Source organism: Rutilus rutilus, assembly GCF_951802725.1.
Source record: "Rutilus rutilus genome assembly, chromosome: 17".
NCBI lineage: Eukaryota > Metazoa > Chordata > Actinopteri > Cypriniformes > Leuciscidae > Rutilus > Rutilus rutilus.
Genome location: NC_140230.1, coordinates 22,850,789 through 22,863,925, shown reverse-complemented (window position 1 = coordinate 22,863,925; position 13,137 = coordinate 22,850,789). Strand labels below are relative to the sequence as shown.

At 38.8% G+C, this 13,137-nt stretch overlaps 1 long non-coding RNA gene across 1 annotated transcript; it reads right to left on the bottom strand.

Annotated features, from left to right (window-relative positions):
- Positions 1-2,682: 2,682 nt before the first annotated feature.
- LOC311276000 lies at positions 2,683-12,815 on the bottom strand. The gene is made up of 3 exons (XR_014625023.1): positions 12,650-12,815; positions 7,620-7,810; positions 2,683-4,197 (listed from the first exon to the last, which is right to left on the bottom strand). It is a non-coding gene; the product is annotated as an uncharacterized lncRNA (long non-coding RNA).
- Between the last annotated feature and the right edge of the window lie 322 nt (positions 12,816-13,137).

The following is a 13,137-nucleotide window of genomic DNA, read 5'->3' as shown; positions in this document are numbered from 1 at the left end:
CACAGTTATACAGTTTTATATTAACAGCTTTATATATTTTTTGATAACTTATTTTACTCAAAAATTAGTATTTAAATCTAAACCATATTTAATGATTACATGTCTTTTTGTTTGGCCCCTTTGTCATTGACCCCAGCAAATCAAAGAGCAATATTTTTTCTTGACAAAGTAACGTCAGTGTTGATTTTCTCAGCAGATAGTGATGACAGGAATTGTTCAATATTTGGTTGCTAAGGTGGGGATTTAAAGACAGTCTTCAGCGTGAGCTGGGCATCAAGGCTGCGTCCGAAAGCTAGAAATGCAGGCCACAACAAGCCAATCTAATGTGGTCCCTTCAGACGCATCAGATGTGTGCAGTCCCAAAGGTTTAGTGGTCAATAGCATGTTTGTTTTCAAAGTAAACTTTTATTAATATCCACAACATGGCACTGTTAAAAGGCACAATTGGAACTACAGAATTATTATAAATAAAAGTGATATTGTAAAAATTATTATTATTATTAAATATTAGATATTTAAATGAAATATTAATAATAAAATAAAATATTATTATTTAAGGTACACTTAAGGCCCTCTAGCAGTTAAAAAACAAAACTGTGTGGATTTTACAGAAGAACGTTGTTTTGGTTGTGCTTCGGCTCTGCGTGACTGCAGATATGACCCTTCACAACAGAGTGGTGCAGATATGACATCACTTTGTAGGCCAAAATGTGGAAGCGAGTAAGCATTTTAGCACTTCCGGTTTCATCGTCCCAAAGATGATTTTTAATGGGGTTTTGGTTAAATGGCACAAGCTCAAGACACTTTCACGTTTTATTCTACGACATAAAATACATCAATATTACCACACTCGTCATTTTTTAAAAGCTGTATCGTGTCTTGAAAAAGGCATTTGCTAGTAACAGGTGGCTAAATGGGACTACAGAGGCTGTCGAGGAGATTAAACGTCAAACGCCAAAGAGGTAACGTAAGCTCAGTCTACTTTTACAGCAATGTCATGCTATTACAAACTATTCTAACTCAAACGTTCTGGGAAAATGTTGTCAGTGATGGTGATGGTGACGTTGAATTTGAGGAACCGTGGTGTAGTTTATAACCTACCTTTAGCTTTTTACTTCTGTTGACTGCATTTAGGCTTCAAAATTCATAAAAGTTGTGTTCATCTGTGAAAATTATCTTAACAAAACGTGCAAGTATCATAAACTTTTGTTGATCACAGAGCTTGTTTTTAGCGATAATCCAAAAGCCTATGGGAAAATCCTATTGGGTTTTTGTTGTGGGAACCAGCAACTGCCGATTGGCCTACAAAGTGATGATGTCATACCTGCACCACTCTATAGATAATGCTTCATACAATGAACTCTATTAGAGAGCTACACATGGCAATTATTTGTTTAATAAAATACCTTACTTACCTGTTAAGTAATAGAAACGCTATCTCTGTTGCTTTTACAACATTTAAAATCCCTCATTCTCTCCAAAAAACCAAGCCAATGTTTATTCTTGTGTTATTACAAGTTCTGTCATGTTCTATTTTTCCAGCAGACGCTCCTGTTTTTTTGTAAAATTAGTGATTCCCAGAGGTTACAGATTTAGCGTGCCTCGTCATGTCAACCTTTCTCACCACTCCAACACCATACACATGTCCTTAGTAGTCCTTAGCAACTTTTCTCTATTTACCGATATGAGGAGACATGCACAGGCGAGTGACGTGTATGCAAACAGGCTTACCATAGTGAATCAGGGTAAGACAAAAACACGTTTTAGAAGAAGGATTGATTATGTTTTGTATCATTTGGTTAATTTTGATAATGTGTACCTTTTAAAAATGCATATATAAAATATATGAAGTTATGGTCACTTTTCAGCCTGTCTGAAGTCAGTTAATTAACAAACTGCTGACAGTTTAGTCATAGAATGACTGGGCAGAATAGAAAATCACTCATAGACTCTCTGTCTTTCAGTTACTTCCCTGGTTTACATTGAAATGACAGCAGTGTTGTGTAAGAAGATGGTTTGGTAAGTGGGTGTATTACACTGTCTGTTCTGTTCTGCTTTGTTCTCTTTGCAGCCCAGAGGACACAGCGACCACCATTTGCGGCGCACTGTCTCTTTCACTTCTGTAAGTTATGCTATTGAATGTGGTTACTTTTACTGAAATTTTGTAATATTTTGTACTCTTCATAAAAAAATTTTTTTTCTAAAAGTCCAAAAATTATTCATATGAGGCCACTGCTGTAATATATCAGTCTAGCCAGTCTGTTGACAGCCCTAGAAAATGAATAATCTTAGTTTTTGGTTGTTTAATTGACTGGTTAAAATTCAGGCACAGTCTCAGGGTTCCACCAATCAGCAGCATTATGGCCTACAGTACACTAATGCACCTTGTCTCCTGGCACACAGCCACACAGATTGTAAGCTGCGCTGAGCGGCCAAGAAATGTTGTTGGATTGTAATGCTGAATACTGGATGCGAGACTGGATCGGGTTCACTGCTAGTTGAATAACCCCTTAACAAATCCAAAATCGTTGAAAGAAAATTCAGCTAGACTTATACCTGCTTGCACCATCTTCGATTCAGGTTATGGTGCCTTCAGGATTCTAGAATTTAATCAGATACTTTTTAGATTTGTTCTCACTTAGCAGTCCCAAAATCTTAGCGACAACAGCACAAATTTGTTTTAAAAGTAAACTTTTATTGATATCCATAACAGGACATTGTTAAAAGGCACATGTGGCAATACAGAAAACAAAAATGGTGAACAAAAATATCTCACACATTTGCATTTAACTGCGACATTAAACAAAAACATACAGTAGGGAAAAGAATTAAACTAAATCATTAGAAAATTAAAAGAAAATATTATTTTAATTGTTATCATTATCATTACAGTACTCTAGCTGAAAATCATAACTCTAGATAATCACAGGAAAATATAGAAGTTAAAAAATTGCATAGTAAAAGGCCCCATTTCATCAATTCATTGTCTTCACACATTACTTGATTTGTCAAATTGTCAAGAAAGAAAGAAAAATAATTACAAAATAGATTGCACAATTCTCCTCAAATTGTAAATAATTCTTCAAAGATTTGCATATTCAATACTGAATTTTCTCTTCAGCTATGATTGATTGTAACACAAAATAAAGAGAGACATTTAGAGAGCATTGGATACCCCTTAAAATTGTTTCTATTTTGAGTGCTGAAAGAAACAAAAATGAAAAACACAAAAGCTAGTTGAAGATGCTTTTAGTGGTCAGTGACTTCACAGTTGGAGGAGTGAAATATTAATATTTATTCAGCGAAATATTCCTCTCACCTTAACCTGCTGTCATAAATAGCTGCTCTGATCTGCCTTCTCTTCCAGGTGATTGCAAGCCCAACGCAATTGCATAGAAATTAAAGACAACAGCTCTCTGTCCAACAAGTGTGTGGCGTACAACACACTGAGCTGTCCAATCAGAGTGCAGTATCGTTCACGGCTGCCGTGGGTCTCACACTCATACACGCAGAATCTACAGAGCCTCACTCGTTATTTCTAATAATTCATGTTAGATATCAGTTAGTAATCAGTTGTTGGAGAAATACATTAGGGAATATACACAGGCCACTACATTGTCCTTTAATATTGAAAACTATTGAACTAAAAAAAAATCAGTTTGTGTTGAATAAAGTGCATTATGCTAAAGATTGTAGCAAGACAGCCTTGTTAAACTGTTAAAATAATTTTTAAGATCTATAGGCTAAACCTAATCTTTCACACATTTTTATCTCTTAAATTCTTTTTAGCAAAAAGTACCAAAATGGTTGACATTTAAAAATGACATTTTCTACAAAATCAAATTAGAACTACCCTAATAAAAAAAAATTATTGGTATGTTTGTACAAATACACAATTCGTTAAGTACTTTGACCCTGACCCGTACAAAGAAAGACTTAAGAGTTTCTCACATATTTTTTAACACACACACACACACACACACATACACATTGGCTCGCAACATATGGCCATTGGAACAGTAGGCTCTAAAACTGCTTCACAAATGCCAAGTTTGAATCCATATAGAACAAATAAAGTGCTGTTATCTTATGTTGGGGCACATGCATAGTAAAGTAACCCGTTTCACTCCTTCAGCCGTCTGTATGAACGTTCCTCCATTTAATGGATTTCGCGTTGTTTGACTTGACTCCAAAAACCTGAAAAGACACAAAAGAAACAGGAAACGTGTTAAGTGAAATAATATTTTTGATAATTGAACCATTTCAATTCAAATCAGAATATACATTTGTTTACTGAAAACTGTCGGTTTATCTCTTTAGGACTGTTTTTGTACTTTAAGGTGTTCTGTTATTGGATTTTAATGGGGGTTTTTTTTTTCTGTTTTGTAGGGTTCATTAAGAAATTAGCAGCAAGCAAACTCCTCAGACGGCTGTGACTCAGCGAGTGCCAGGTTGAGAGATTGAGGCCGAAGTTGACGGTGCCTCTGCTCTTGGTACGACGTGGAACAGAAGCAAAGAGGAGGCATGTGACACAACCTAAGCCCGGAGAACTCCAGAGTTTAGTCGCTCCACGCGGCTCAGACAAGCAACTCGAGGTGTGCAGGTGATTAAGAATGCAAGGAGGCAAGAGCTGATCAAACTCTCGCTTTTTTTTCTGTATTTATGGGGTGGCAATGAATCTATCTTTGTTTGGCTGTCGGAAAATTGTATAAGTGTGAGTGGAAGTTTTGGCATGATGGTCAGGTTGGTATCTTTAAGCCAAATGTTTCGCAAAAAAAAAAAAAGCGCCTTGGCTTTCATTCTTTCTTTCGTTATTTCCCTCTCTCCCTCCGGTTGTCTTCCCTAAATGAATGCTCATGGGAGTGTTACTGTGTCTCTGTCTCCCTCCTCCTGTCCCGACTGAATAGAAGAGTGAATTGAGCAAACAGTCAGCCTGTCAGCTCAATAGGCAGTCTGACCATGAACTCTGAGTCCTTCCCAGGCACCCAGCATCATCGTCAGGAGGGGGAGGGAGAGACGGAGGGCGGGGGGAGGCAGACAGACTCAGACTTTGGGGGGCCCCGGTGCCCATTTTTTGGGGGAGCCTCGTCGTGGTGGTTCCCAAGGCTGGTGCCTGCGTGAAGAGGCGAGAGCAGCTGCTCAGAAAAGGGGAGCCTTGTGTGTATGTGTGTGTGCAGACGGGAGAATGTCTGCCCCTTTGCCCAAACCCCAGCCACCTCGCACGCTCCCAGACGCAAGCTGCCGCAGATTCTTCGCTCCTTTTTTTTTATCTGATGTGCTTTGGCTTTGTTTTTACTGTGCATAATTTACTGTGCCGTCCCTCTCAGCCGCTCTTCTCCCTGTTCGCCACCTGTTTACTACGGTGCACTTAGATTACTAAAAACAATGACATGATTGTAGACCCAGTGTGACTGCAATCCTTTAATTCTCTGCTACCGGCATAAAGAGTTTTGTCACTCACGAACAATAAAATCTTTGTTTTGGAATTAAAAAAATTAAATGACATATTTAATGTGATAAAAGTGGAAAAGAGGATATAATAGTTTCATTGCTGCTGTCATTTTGCTAGATGGTAGTTTTTGGATGGTTACATTTGTAGTTTGTTGTGGAAAAACTCTTTGTGTAGCTGTTCTGCAAGTTTGATTTGCTCACATTAACATTCATTTCTAGTGGTTGCACTAGATATACACTACCGTTAAAAAGTGTGGGGTCAGAAAGAATCTTTAAAAAGAAATTGGTACTTTTATTCCATAAGAATGTTTTGAATTAATAAAAAGGTGACATTAGCCCCTTACCAGTCAGGGATCACTGGTGATCCCAGATTATTTTAGTTCAAAATATGTTTGAGCTTATATATCTCAATATTAATAACAGTCTGGTTAATTTTGAGTCTTGAACTATAAACTCTCAAGTGTTGGCTTTCTAAATGTATGTGTGTTATGTTTCTATTCAGAATTACTTATGAGCAGTAACCTTTTTATTTTGGGCATTTCATGTATGCAGCACTTGCCAAAATTGGGGGTGACTGAGAAGGGGTTAAAGATATTTATAACGTTACAAAAGATTTCTATTTCAAATATATGCTGTTCTTTTGAACTTTCCATTCAGCAAAGAATTCCCCCCAAAAATGTATCACAGTTTCCACAAAAATATTACGCAGCACAACTTTTTTAAACTCTGATGTGATAAGAAATGTTTCTTGAGCAGCAAATCAGCATATTAGAATGATTTCTGAAGACTGGAGTCTCCTTGCCATCACAGGAATAAATTACATTTTAAAATATATTCAAATAGCAAAAAAATAGTTCTTTTAAATTGTAATAATATTACATCATATTATTTTTAATCAAATAAATGCAGCCTTGGTGAGCATACGACGCTTCTTTTAAAAAAAAATCTTACCGCCCCCAAACTTTTAAACATTAGTTCATATTTGGCAATAAAAGTTTCTGATGGAGACCTAAAAAAGGGACTGTAAAAAGTAATTGGAATACAATGTTACATTTACACACAAAAAAGCAAAAAAAAAAAAAAAATTTGATCATGTGTTATGGTACTATTATGATGTCATATCGTGGAGGTACCAAGTAAATACCATGGTACCATAGTATTGCCATGAAACACCATCACAGTCCCACATGGCACCGTGGCGGCACAGTACTTTTCTGTAAGCGTATACAGCTAGCAGACACCTTCTCCTCTTAAACAGAGAGACTGAGCTCTGAACATCGCTATTAACGCACTAGTCCTCCACTGTATCTCCTAGCTCTGGCTTTTGTCTGGACTTTCAGTGATGGGACCGAACAAAGGCGGCCCTCTGAGAGAATGAAGGACAATGGTCTGTATTGTTTACTTAGCTACCTCACTTAATCAGGCACAGCCGGCTCTAATTGGTGTTTTGGTTAAGCGGTTTTTAAACTTATAGCTTCCTGGCCTTAATAACAGTGCTCCACAGCAAGCTCGCCACAGAGAACAATACTGGACTTGTCTGGCCCGCGACTCTTAGAAACCAAGATGTACAAAAGAGAGCCCGTCCTTATTGAGACCTCTCTATCACGCACCCTCCTTCTACTTCTTCGACTTTGCTCTCTCTTAGCATGTTTTTGCTATTAGTTTGTCTTTAAATATATGCTGAATAATCCAAGGTGTTAGCTAATGGTTTCAATAGTTATGTAAAACTAACTACGGCGATCCATTTTGCTCATTCAAGCTCCTCTCTCATGGGAAAGCTAATATCATGACGACTATGGCTGAAAGCTGGAGAGAAGGCTTGCTGTTCTTCTCAATAATGGCAGCACGCCATCTCCGTGGCTGGCATGGTACGGCGACGGGGCAGCAGAATCCCTGATGGCGATCTATTCAACGTTGATGCCCGCAGATGCAGCTCTGCTTCAGCCATTGTGCCGGGGAATGATTTAATGCAAACGACTACAAAACATCTCCCCACCCCCTTCAGCGCCTATCACAACCAGGACGTGTGATATTCACAATTAACAAACACATCTGCTGTAATGAACAGTGCCTTCGAGCAGGGGGAGAGAGAGGGGACAGCGTGTGTAAAATAGAAGAGGAGAGAGAGAGGAGGGTGTGAGACGCAGGAGAGTGATGGTGGGTCATACCTGCTTATTTTCCACTTCCATTTAATGCCCGCATGTTCTAAGATGGTGGCTTTGTGCAAACTGCATCTCGTGACAGGAGGAAGGGGGCAAGCGAGTAGCGAAGGGGAGGGGAGCAGCAACACCATCAGGACGACAGCCTCACAACCGACCTTCTTCACTCTTTCCATTCCCTGGCATCAAGGATGGCTGGTCTGTACGAGAATGAAAATGGAAAGATGAAGGAAGAAGGGTATAAATGCATCAGCATGTGAGGGCATAAGCACGATCGGGCATGCGCACGCACACGCACACCTTTTCATGTCTGTTCTCATGGTAAAGTCTGCCTTGAGCATGCAAATGACTTTCATTATGCAAATGCATGCAAATCAGACCCAACCATCTGAGAATCAAGGCTGGGAAAAAATCTACACAGAGATATTGAATGAAAGAGACGGAGTGAAGGATAAATCCTTTGGGTGGCAGGAGGCGGCTAACAGAACTAAACGCCGTGTGGAGGAACAAGGGTGTCCCAGAGAGCACAAAAATTGCCGTTAAAGATTATAACACACTCTTTCTTCGTGGTGATTTAGTGTGCACACAAAACACAAACCTCATTTGAGTATTAAAATGCAGTCTTCACAATATCTATAGCTACTGATCCGTGTCATATCGCTAAATTAAATGTAAAAAGTTGCTCTATAAGTATGCATGTTGACCACCTGCTGTAGGAGCTCTGAAAGTATAATGGGGAATGAAATGGAAGTCATATACACCACAGGGAATGTTCTAGTCAACAGTGAAACACTCATTGGGCTGGGGGATGAAACACAAGCTCATCGTACATGCCTTGATAAAATAACCTAGTCAGGGGTGGGAAATTACATTTCTTGCCCACCAGACAAAGACAGAATTTTACCAGCCATTTTTCTTTTTTTCAATTAAAATGTATAAAATATTATATATTTTATATAAGTTTAAAATTTTTATATTGAATTTTATACAATTGAAAAAATGGCTATAATATATATTATAATACATATTATTTTATTAATTTATATGAATAATTGTTGTGTATCTCTCTCGCTCTCTCTCTCTCTATATATATATATATATGTGTGTGTGTGTGTGTGTATATATTTTATTTGTTAATTTTTTTTTTATTTTGATATGTTTTTATAATTTATATACAGTTTTATTAAAATGTTTTGCCACAGTGGCTGCCAGATAAGGCAAAATTACCAGCCACTGACCAGAAAGTACCAGCATTACTATTACAAGTACCAGCTATAAAACCCAATCTGACAGGTTCATATTGAGGCAGATCTGCAGAGGGATGGACTATGAATCCCTGTTAATCATCTCAGAAGCTCAGGGAGTCTATATTATCTGATGGATGGTCCCACATGGGGAAACGTCGCAGTGTGGTGGGCTAGCCTTTTCTTAGGTAGTTTCTTTCATTTCTCTGAGGTAGCTGAGGTAGAGGTCTTTGTTTTCAGGTGCCGTTAGCCAGGCCGGAGTGTGAGAGAGTTGGCTGAGGGGTAAATAAAGAGTGGGATTGGAGGGGTGGGGTCCTGCTGAAAGGCAGCAAACCTTCTCTAATTGGCACTTGACATTTTTTTTAGCTGTGGCTGGATAAAGTGGACCCTCTTTCAAGACCACTCCAAACGCTTGCTGGAAAAGTGCCTTATGCAAATACTGCAAATAGGAACCATTGTCAGGCGTCTGACATTAACAGCTGAGGTAACAATAGGACTGTGTGCATGTAGGTGTGTTGAAGAGAGCACAGGACAATGTGGCAGAGAGTGGACAACATGTGAAAAGCCATCCAAATGATGCTTCAGTGGGGGAAAAAAAAGTCATTTCACCAGAGTGAGTCCTAGTTCGCCATGCCAAGCTTTTAAAAGAATGGCCCATTAAACTTGGACAATCAAGCAGATGTATGATTTTACAACATCTAAATATTTGTTTTCTTTAACTGCTCCTCCAATAACATTTCTTAAAACTATGAGTGTAATTAATTCATATGGCAGCATTCAATATTATTGCCATGTTCAAATTCAGCTATTTTCAGTCACAGTCTAAACACAAACCCATTGTGCAATTACCCATTCATTCCTTTAGTCTACATTTAAATGTCTAAACGAGAACGGTGTGGTCTTCTTGTCGCCATACAGCGTGTGTGATGAATCAGCCTTTCATGTAGTCAGGACAACGTTTGGCTACACCTGTTACTGCTGAGTGTTTAATCCCCTTTGTGTGTGTGGGCCCATTGACTTCTCTAACAGCCTAAAGGGAATTCACAGTTCTTTGGGGCGACGTCAGGGCGGGAGGGGGTCAGAGAGAACGGTGTCTATTCCTCAGTTTCCTCTCCAACAGTGCAGCCATTTTGGGGCTCGGTTGGTGAGTTCCGTCCAAAGAAAGAGAAGCATTGCCGGGGGCAGGAATCAGAGCGGCGCTCACCAAAAGCGGCCTGGCTGATGTGACTGGGACGCTGTCAAAAGGTTGGTAAAGGAATCCATTGTCTCTGTGACAAGTGGCCTGGCTCTATTGACCATACAGTTGACGGGAGAGAGGAGGAGGGTGGTAATAATAAGGGCACAATGCCTGTTTTTCTAGTTGACACTTGAAGTCCGAAATGCTAAGTGCAAGAAAACTGCCATTCGTGCTTTTCCTTCCTGTTCCTCTGTTCCCTTCTTGCCAGACAGTTTGATTAGACTGCCAAACTTTATCCCTCACAGGCCGTGACGTATCCAACCTAAATGCTACCTTCTACCTTTATGCTAAATAGTCAAGGTATGCTTTAACCATTCAAGTAAGTTGCCAAGAAGAATCACATCAATATTATTAACACACACCTGAAATATGTACTTTTAGATCTTTCTTTTATACCACTTTTAAGGACATTTCATAATTGAACGTCATTTATAGTTTACTGTACAGGCCAAAATGGACAGTTCACTGCTAGATTGGTGTAAAGGATGCAACAAGAGAAATGGATAATGATGGAGTGATGCAAATCAAGACAATGATCAGATTTGCTGCATACTGGTAAGTGCGTTATTAATTGTTGTTTAGGTATTTTTGACAATAAAGATATTAATACTGTGAAGGACAAACTGTAGACTGTAAAATATTATTTACATAATTTATTATCACAAAATTTGTTTCTTTTATCAAATCAACTTAGATCATTTATGTGCTTCAGATAACATCATATTTTGTGTTTTTAAGATTAAACCAATCTCCTTCATTGTGTCAACTAATTTTTTTTATTTCAATGAATTTAAAAATTAAGTCAACTAGGTTTTTTAAGTTAAACCAACAATATTTTTTTACAGTGTAGGAGCTTCGTAAAGTTCTGGCCATATGCGTATGTGGAATTCGTGGAATTGCGAAATGCGACAATCGTATGCGAATGGCAGCTTTTGTCAGTGGTTTCAATAAACTCAGTTTGCTTAGTAGAAACTGGTTTGAAATATTTTGTCATTGGAGGACACAATCTACTATTATAACCGCTTGTAGTACCCACTTGATCAATTTGGCTCAAACTCACTTATCTGTTCTCAGTGCGTTTGGACTCTATTTGTCTTTTGCTCTCAAAGATGAACAGTTTAATCCCTGCACCTGCAATGCAGCAGCGTCTGTGGCTGCAACACAGACAGAATGACAGCGCCTCACCAGATAGATTCCCTGTCATTTACTGCATCTAAAATGTACCTACTACTAAATAGCATTGCTAAATCAGACTTTTGAAGCCTCAGTGATCTATTAATTCCAAATGAGAAATTAAATTACTAGGCTATAACATACGATGATCTGGTGGCTGATGTCCACCTATTGATCACAAGCCTAATGAAGGGGAATTGTCAATACCAGGCTTCTTAATGGGGTTGGCCAACAAAATCTGTTAAGGTTCAGCTGCTGAACCCACAGACCTGTATTCAGGACCATCCCAACAAGCTTTGCTACTTAGAGAATGTCCATGCCGGCGCTGGCTCTTTCCCAGCCCCATTTATAACACTGTCACATCCAATCAAGAACCTCTCAGCACAAAATTCAAGTTCAGACAATCAACGTTTGTTTCCAGTGCTGGCTCAAGGTCCGAATGCATCCAAAGCTTAGAATAGCAGCCAGATTTGCGTGGGAAAGCTTTAGCCCGTTAATTATTCAAACGCAGGAGTTGAATTGAGCGAGTCCGGTTTGGTATTTAAAAAGACAATGGGGTCTCAACTCACCGACCTTGTTAAACAAAGGTAACGAGTGAATGAGCTTTGTGCGTTTGCTGCAGACTAATACTTCAGAAAGCACCGGACTGGGTGTTAGTACAGGCACCCGTGGGTGATTATCATGTGGCCTTGTGTTAAGCCTCGGCCTGCTGCTCTGTGCTCTAGACTAGCAACTTACAAATTAAACGTGATCATTTTTGACCAACATACTGCTGCTCCGCATATTCGCGTAAACCATGTTCTATCCATACAAATCCATAGTCTTTGTATATTGGTAAACATCCTGTTTCACAAACGACATTTAATCAGTGGAATCCTGCTGGTATTTGTTCAGAATTACATTCCTTCTGTGCATTATTTGTAATGAAAGTTGTCACCTATTGGTGTGAATGTGTATTTTTCCTGTTCTTCTGAATTGTTTCCTCCTTTCTGTGTAGCTATGAATCAAATATCCCATTTATTTGTGTAATGCTAGTCAGATCTAGTCCTTGAGTAATGCATTTTACATCAAAAAAACATTGCAGTTGAGTTTGAAAATTTCACACCTGCTCTTATGAATTATTTGCTCTCCTTTTCATGCAAATAAGTATGACAAATATGAACAAACTCCATAACAGGCGTCTTAAAAACAATGGATAGCTTTTACAATCGTATTAGCCCTATCCCAGAGTGGAAACACTATTTTTACATCCATTATAAGGAGGGTAATGAGAATAGTTGGACATTAAGAGGAAAGATGATGCTGCATACTACTTAATATGAGAATGGGGTACAATCACTGCTTGTTTTTTGAACAAAAAATAACTAACAAAAATTGCTGCTTACCTTCTCTATCAGCAGTGATGGAGGCCATTTTGTGGCTTGCTCTTGCAATAAGATGCAGAGATTGAGGAGGAGAGAGGGGGAGACATAGGAAGGAAAAGAGGAGAGGGACAGAGTACAGATCTCATGGTGGGGTGATGCCTTTCAGGTGTGTAATGGGATTCTTGTTACTTTCGGTTATCTAGCTTTATGAAGAATGAATAACACTCATACAGCTAGATAACCAAAGATAACAGCCAACCCCTCCGGCCACCCGTCCTCTTCCACCATATGAAAAACCCAGCTGGGGTTGAACTGGGACCTGAAAAGAGAAGATCTTTTATTAACTTTCTAATTAGGACGTGATTGAAGTCAACTGTATTTAGTTCAACGCTAGCTTTAATTAAACCTTAACACAAGTCATTTGTTAATGATCATGACTGTGCAAGGATGACTTGTTGCTTTTAGAACCACTAGTTATTTGTCAAACATCTCCTTTTAAAGCTGACTGG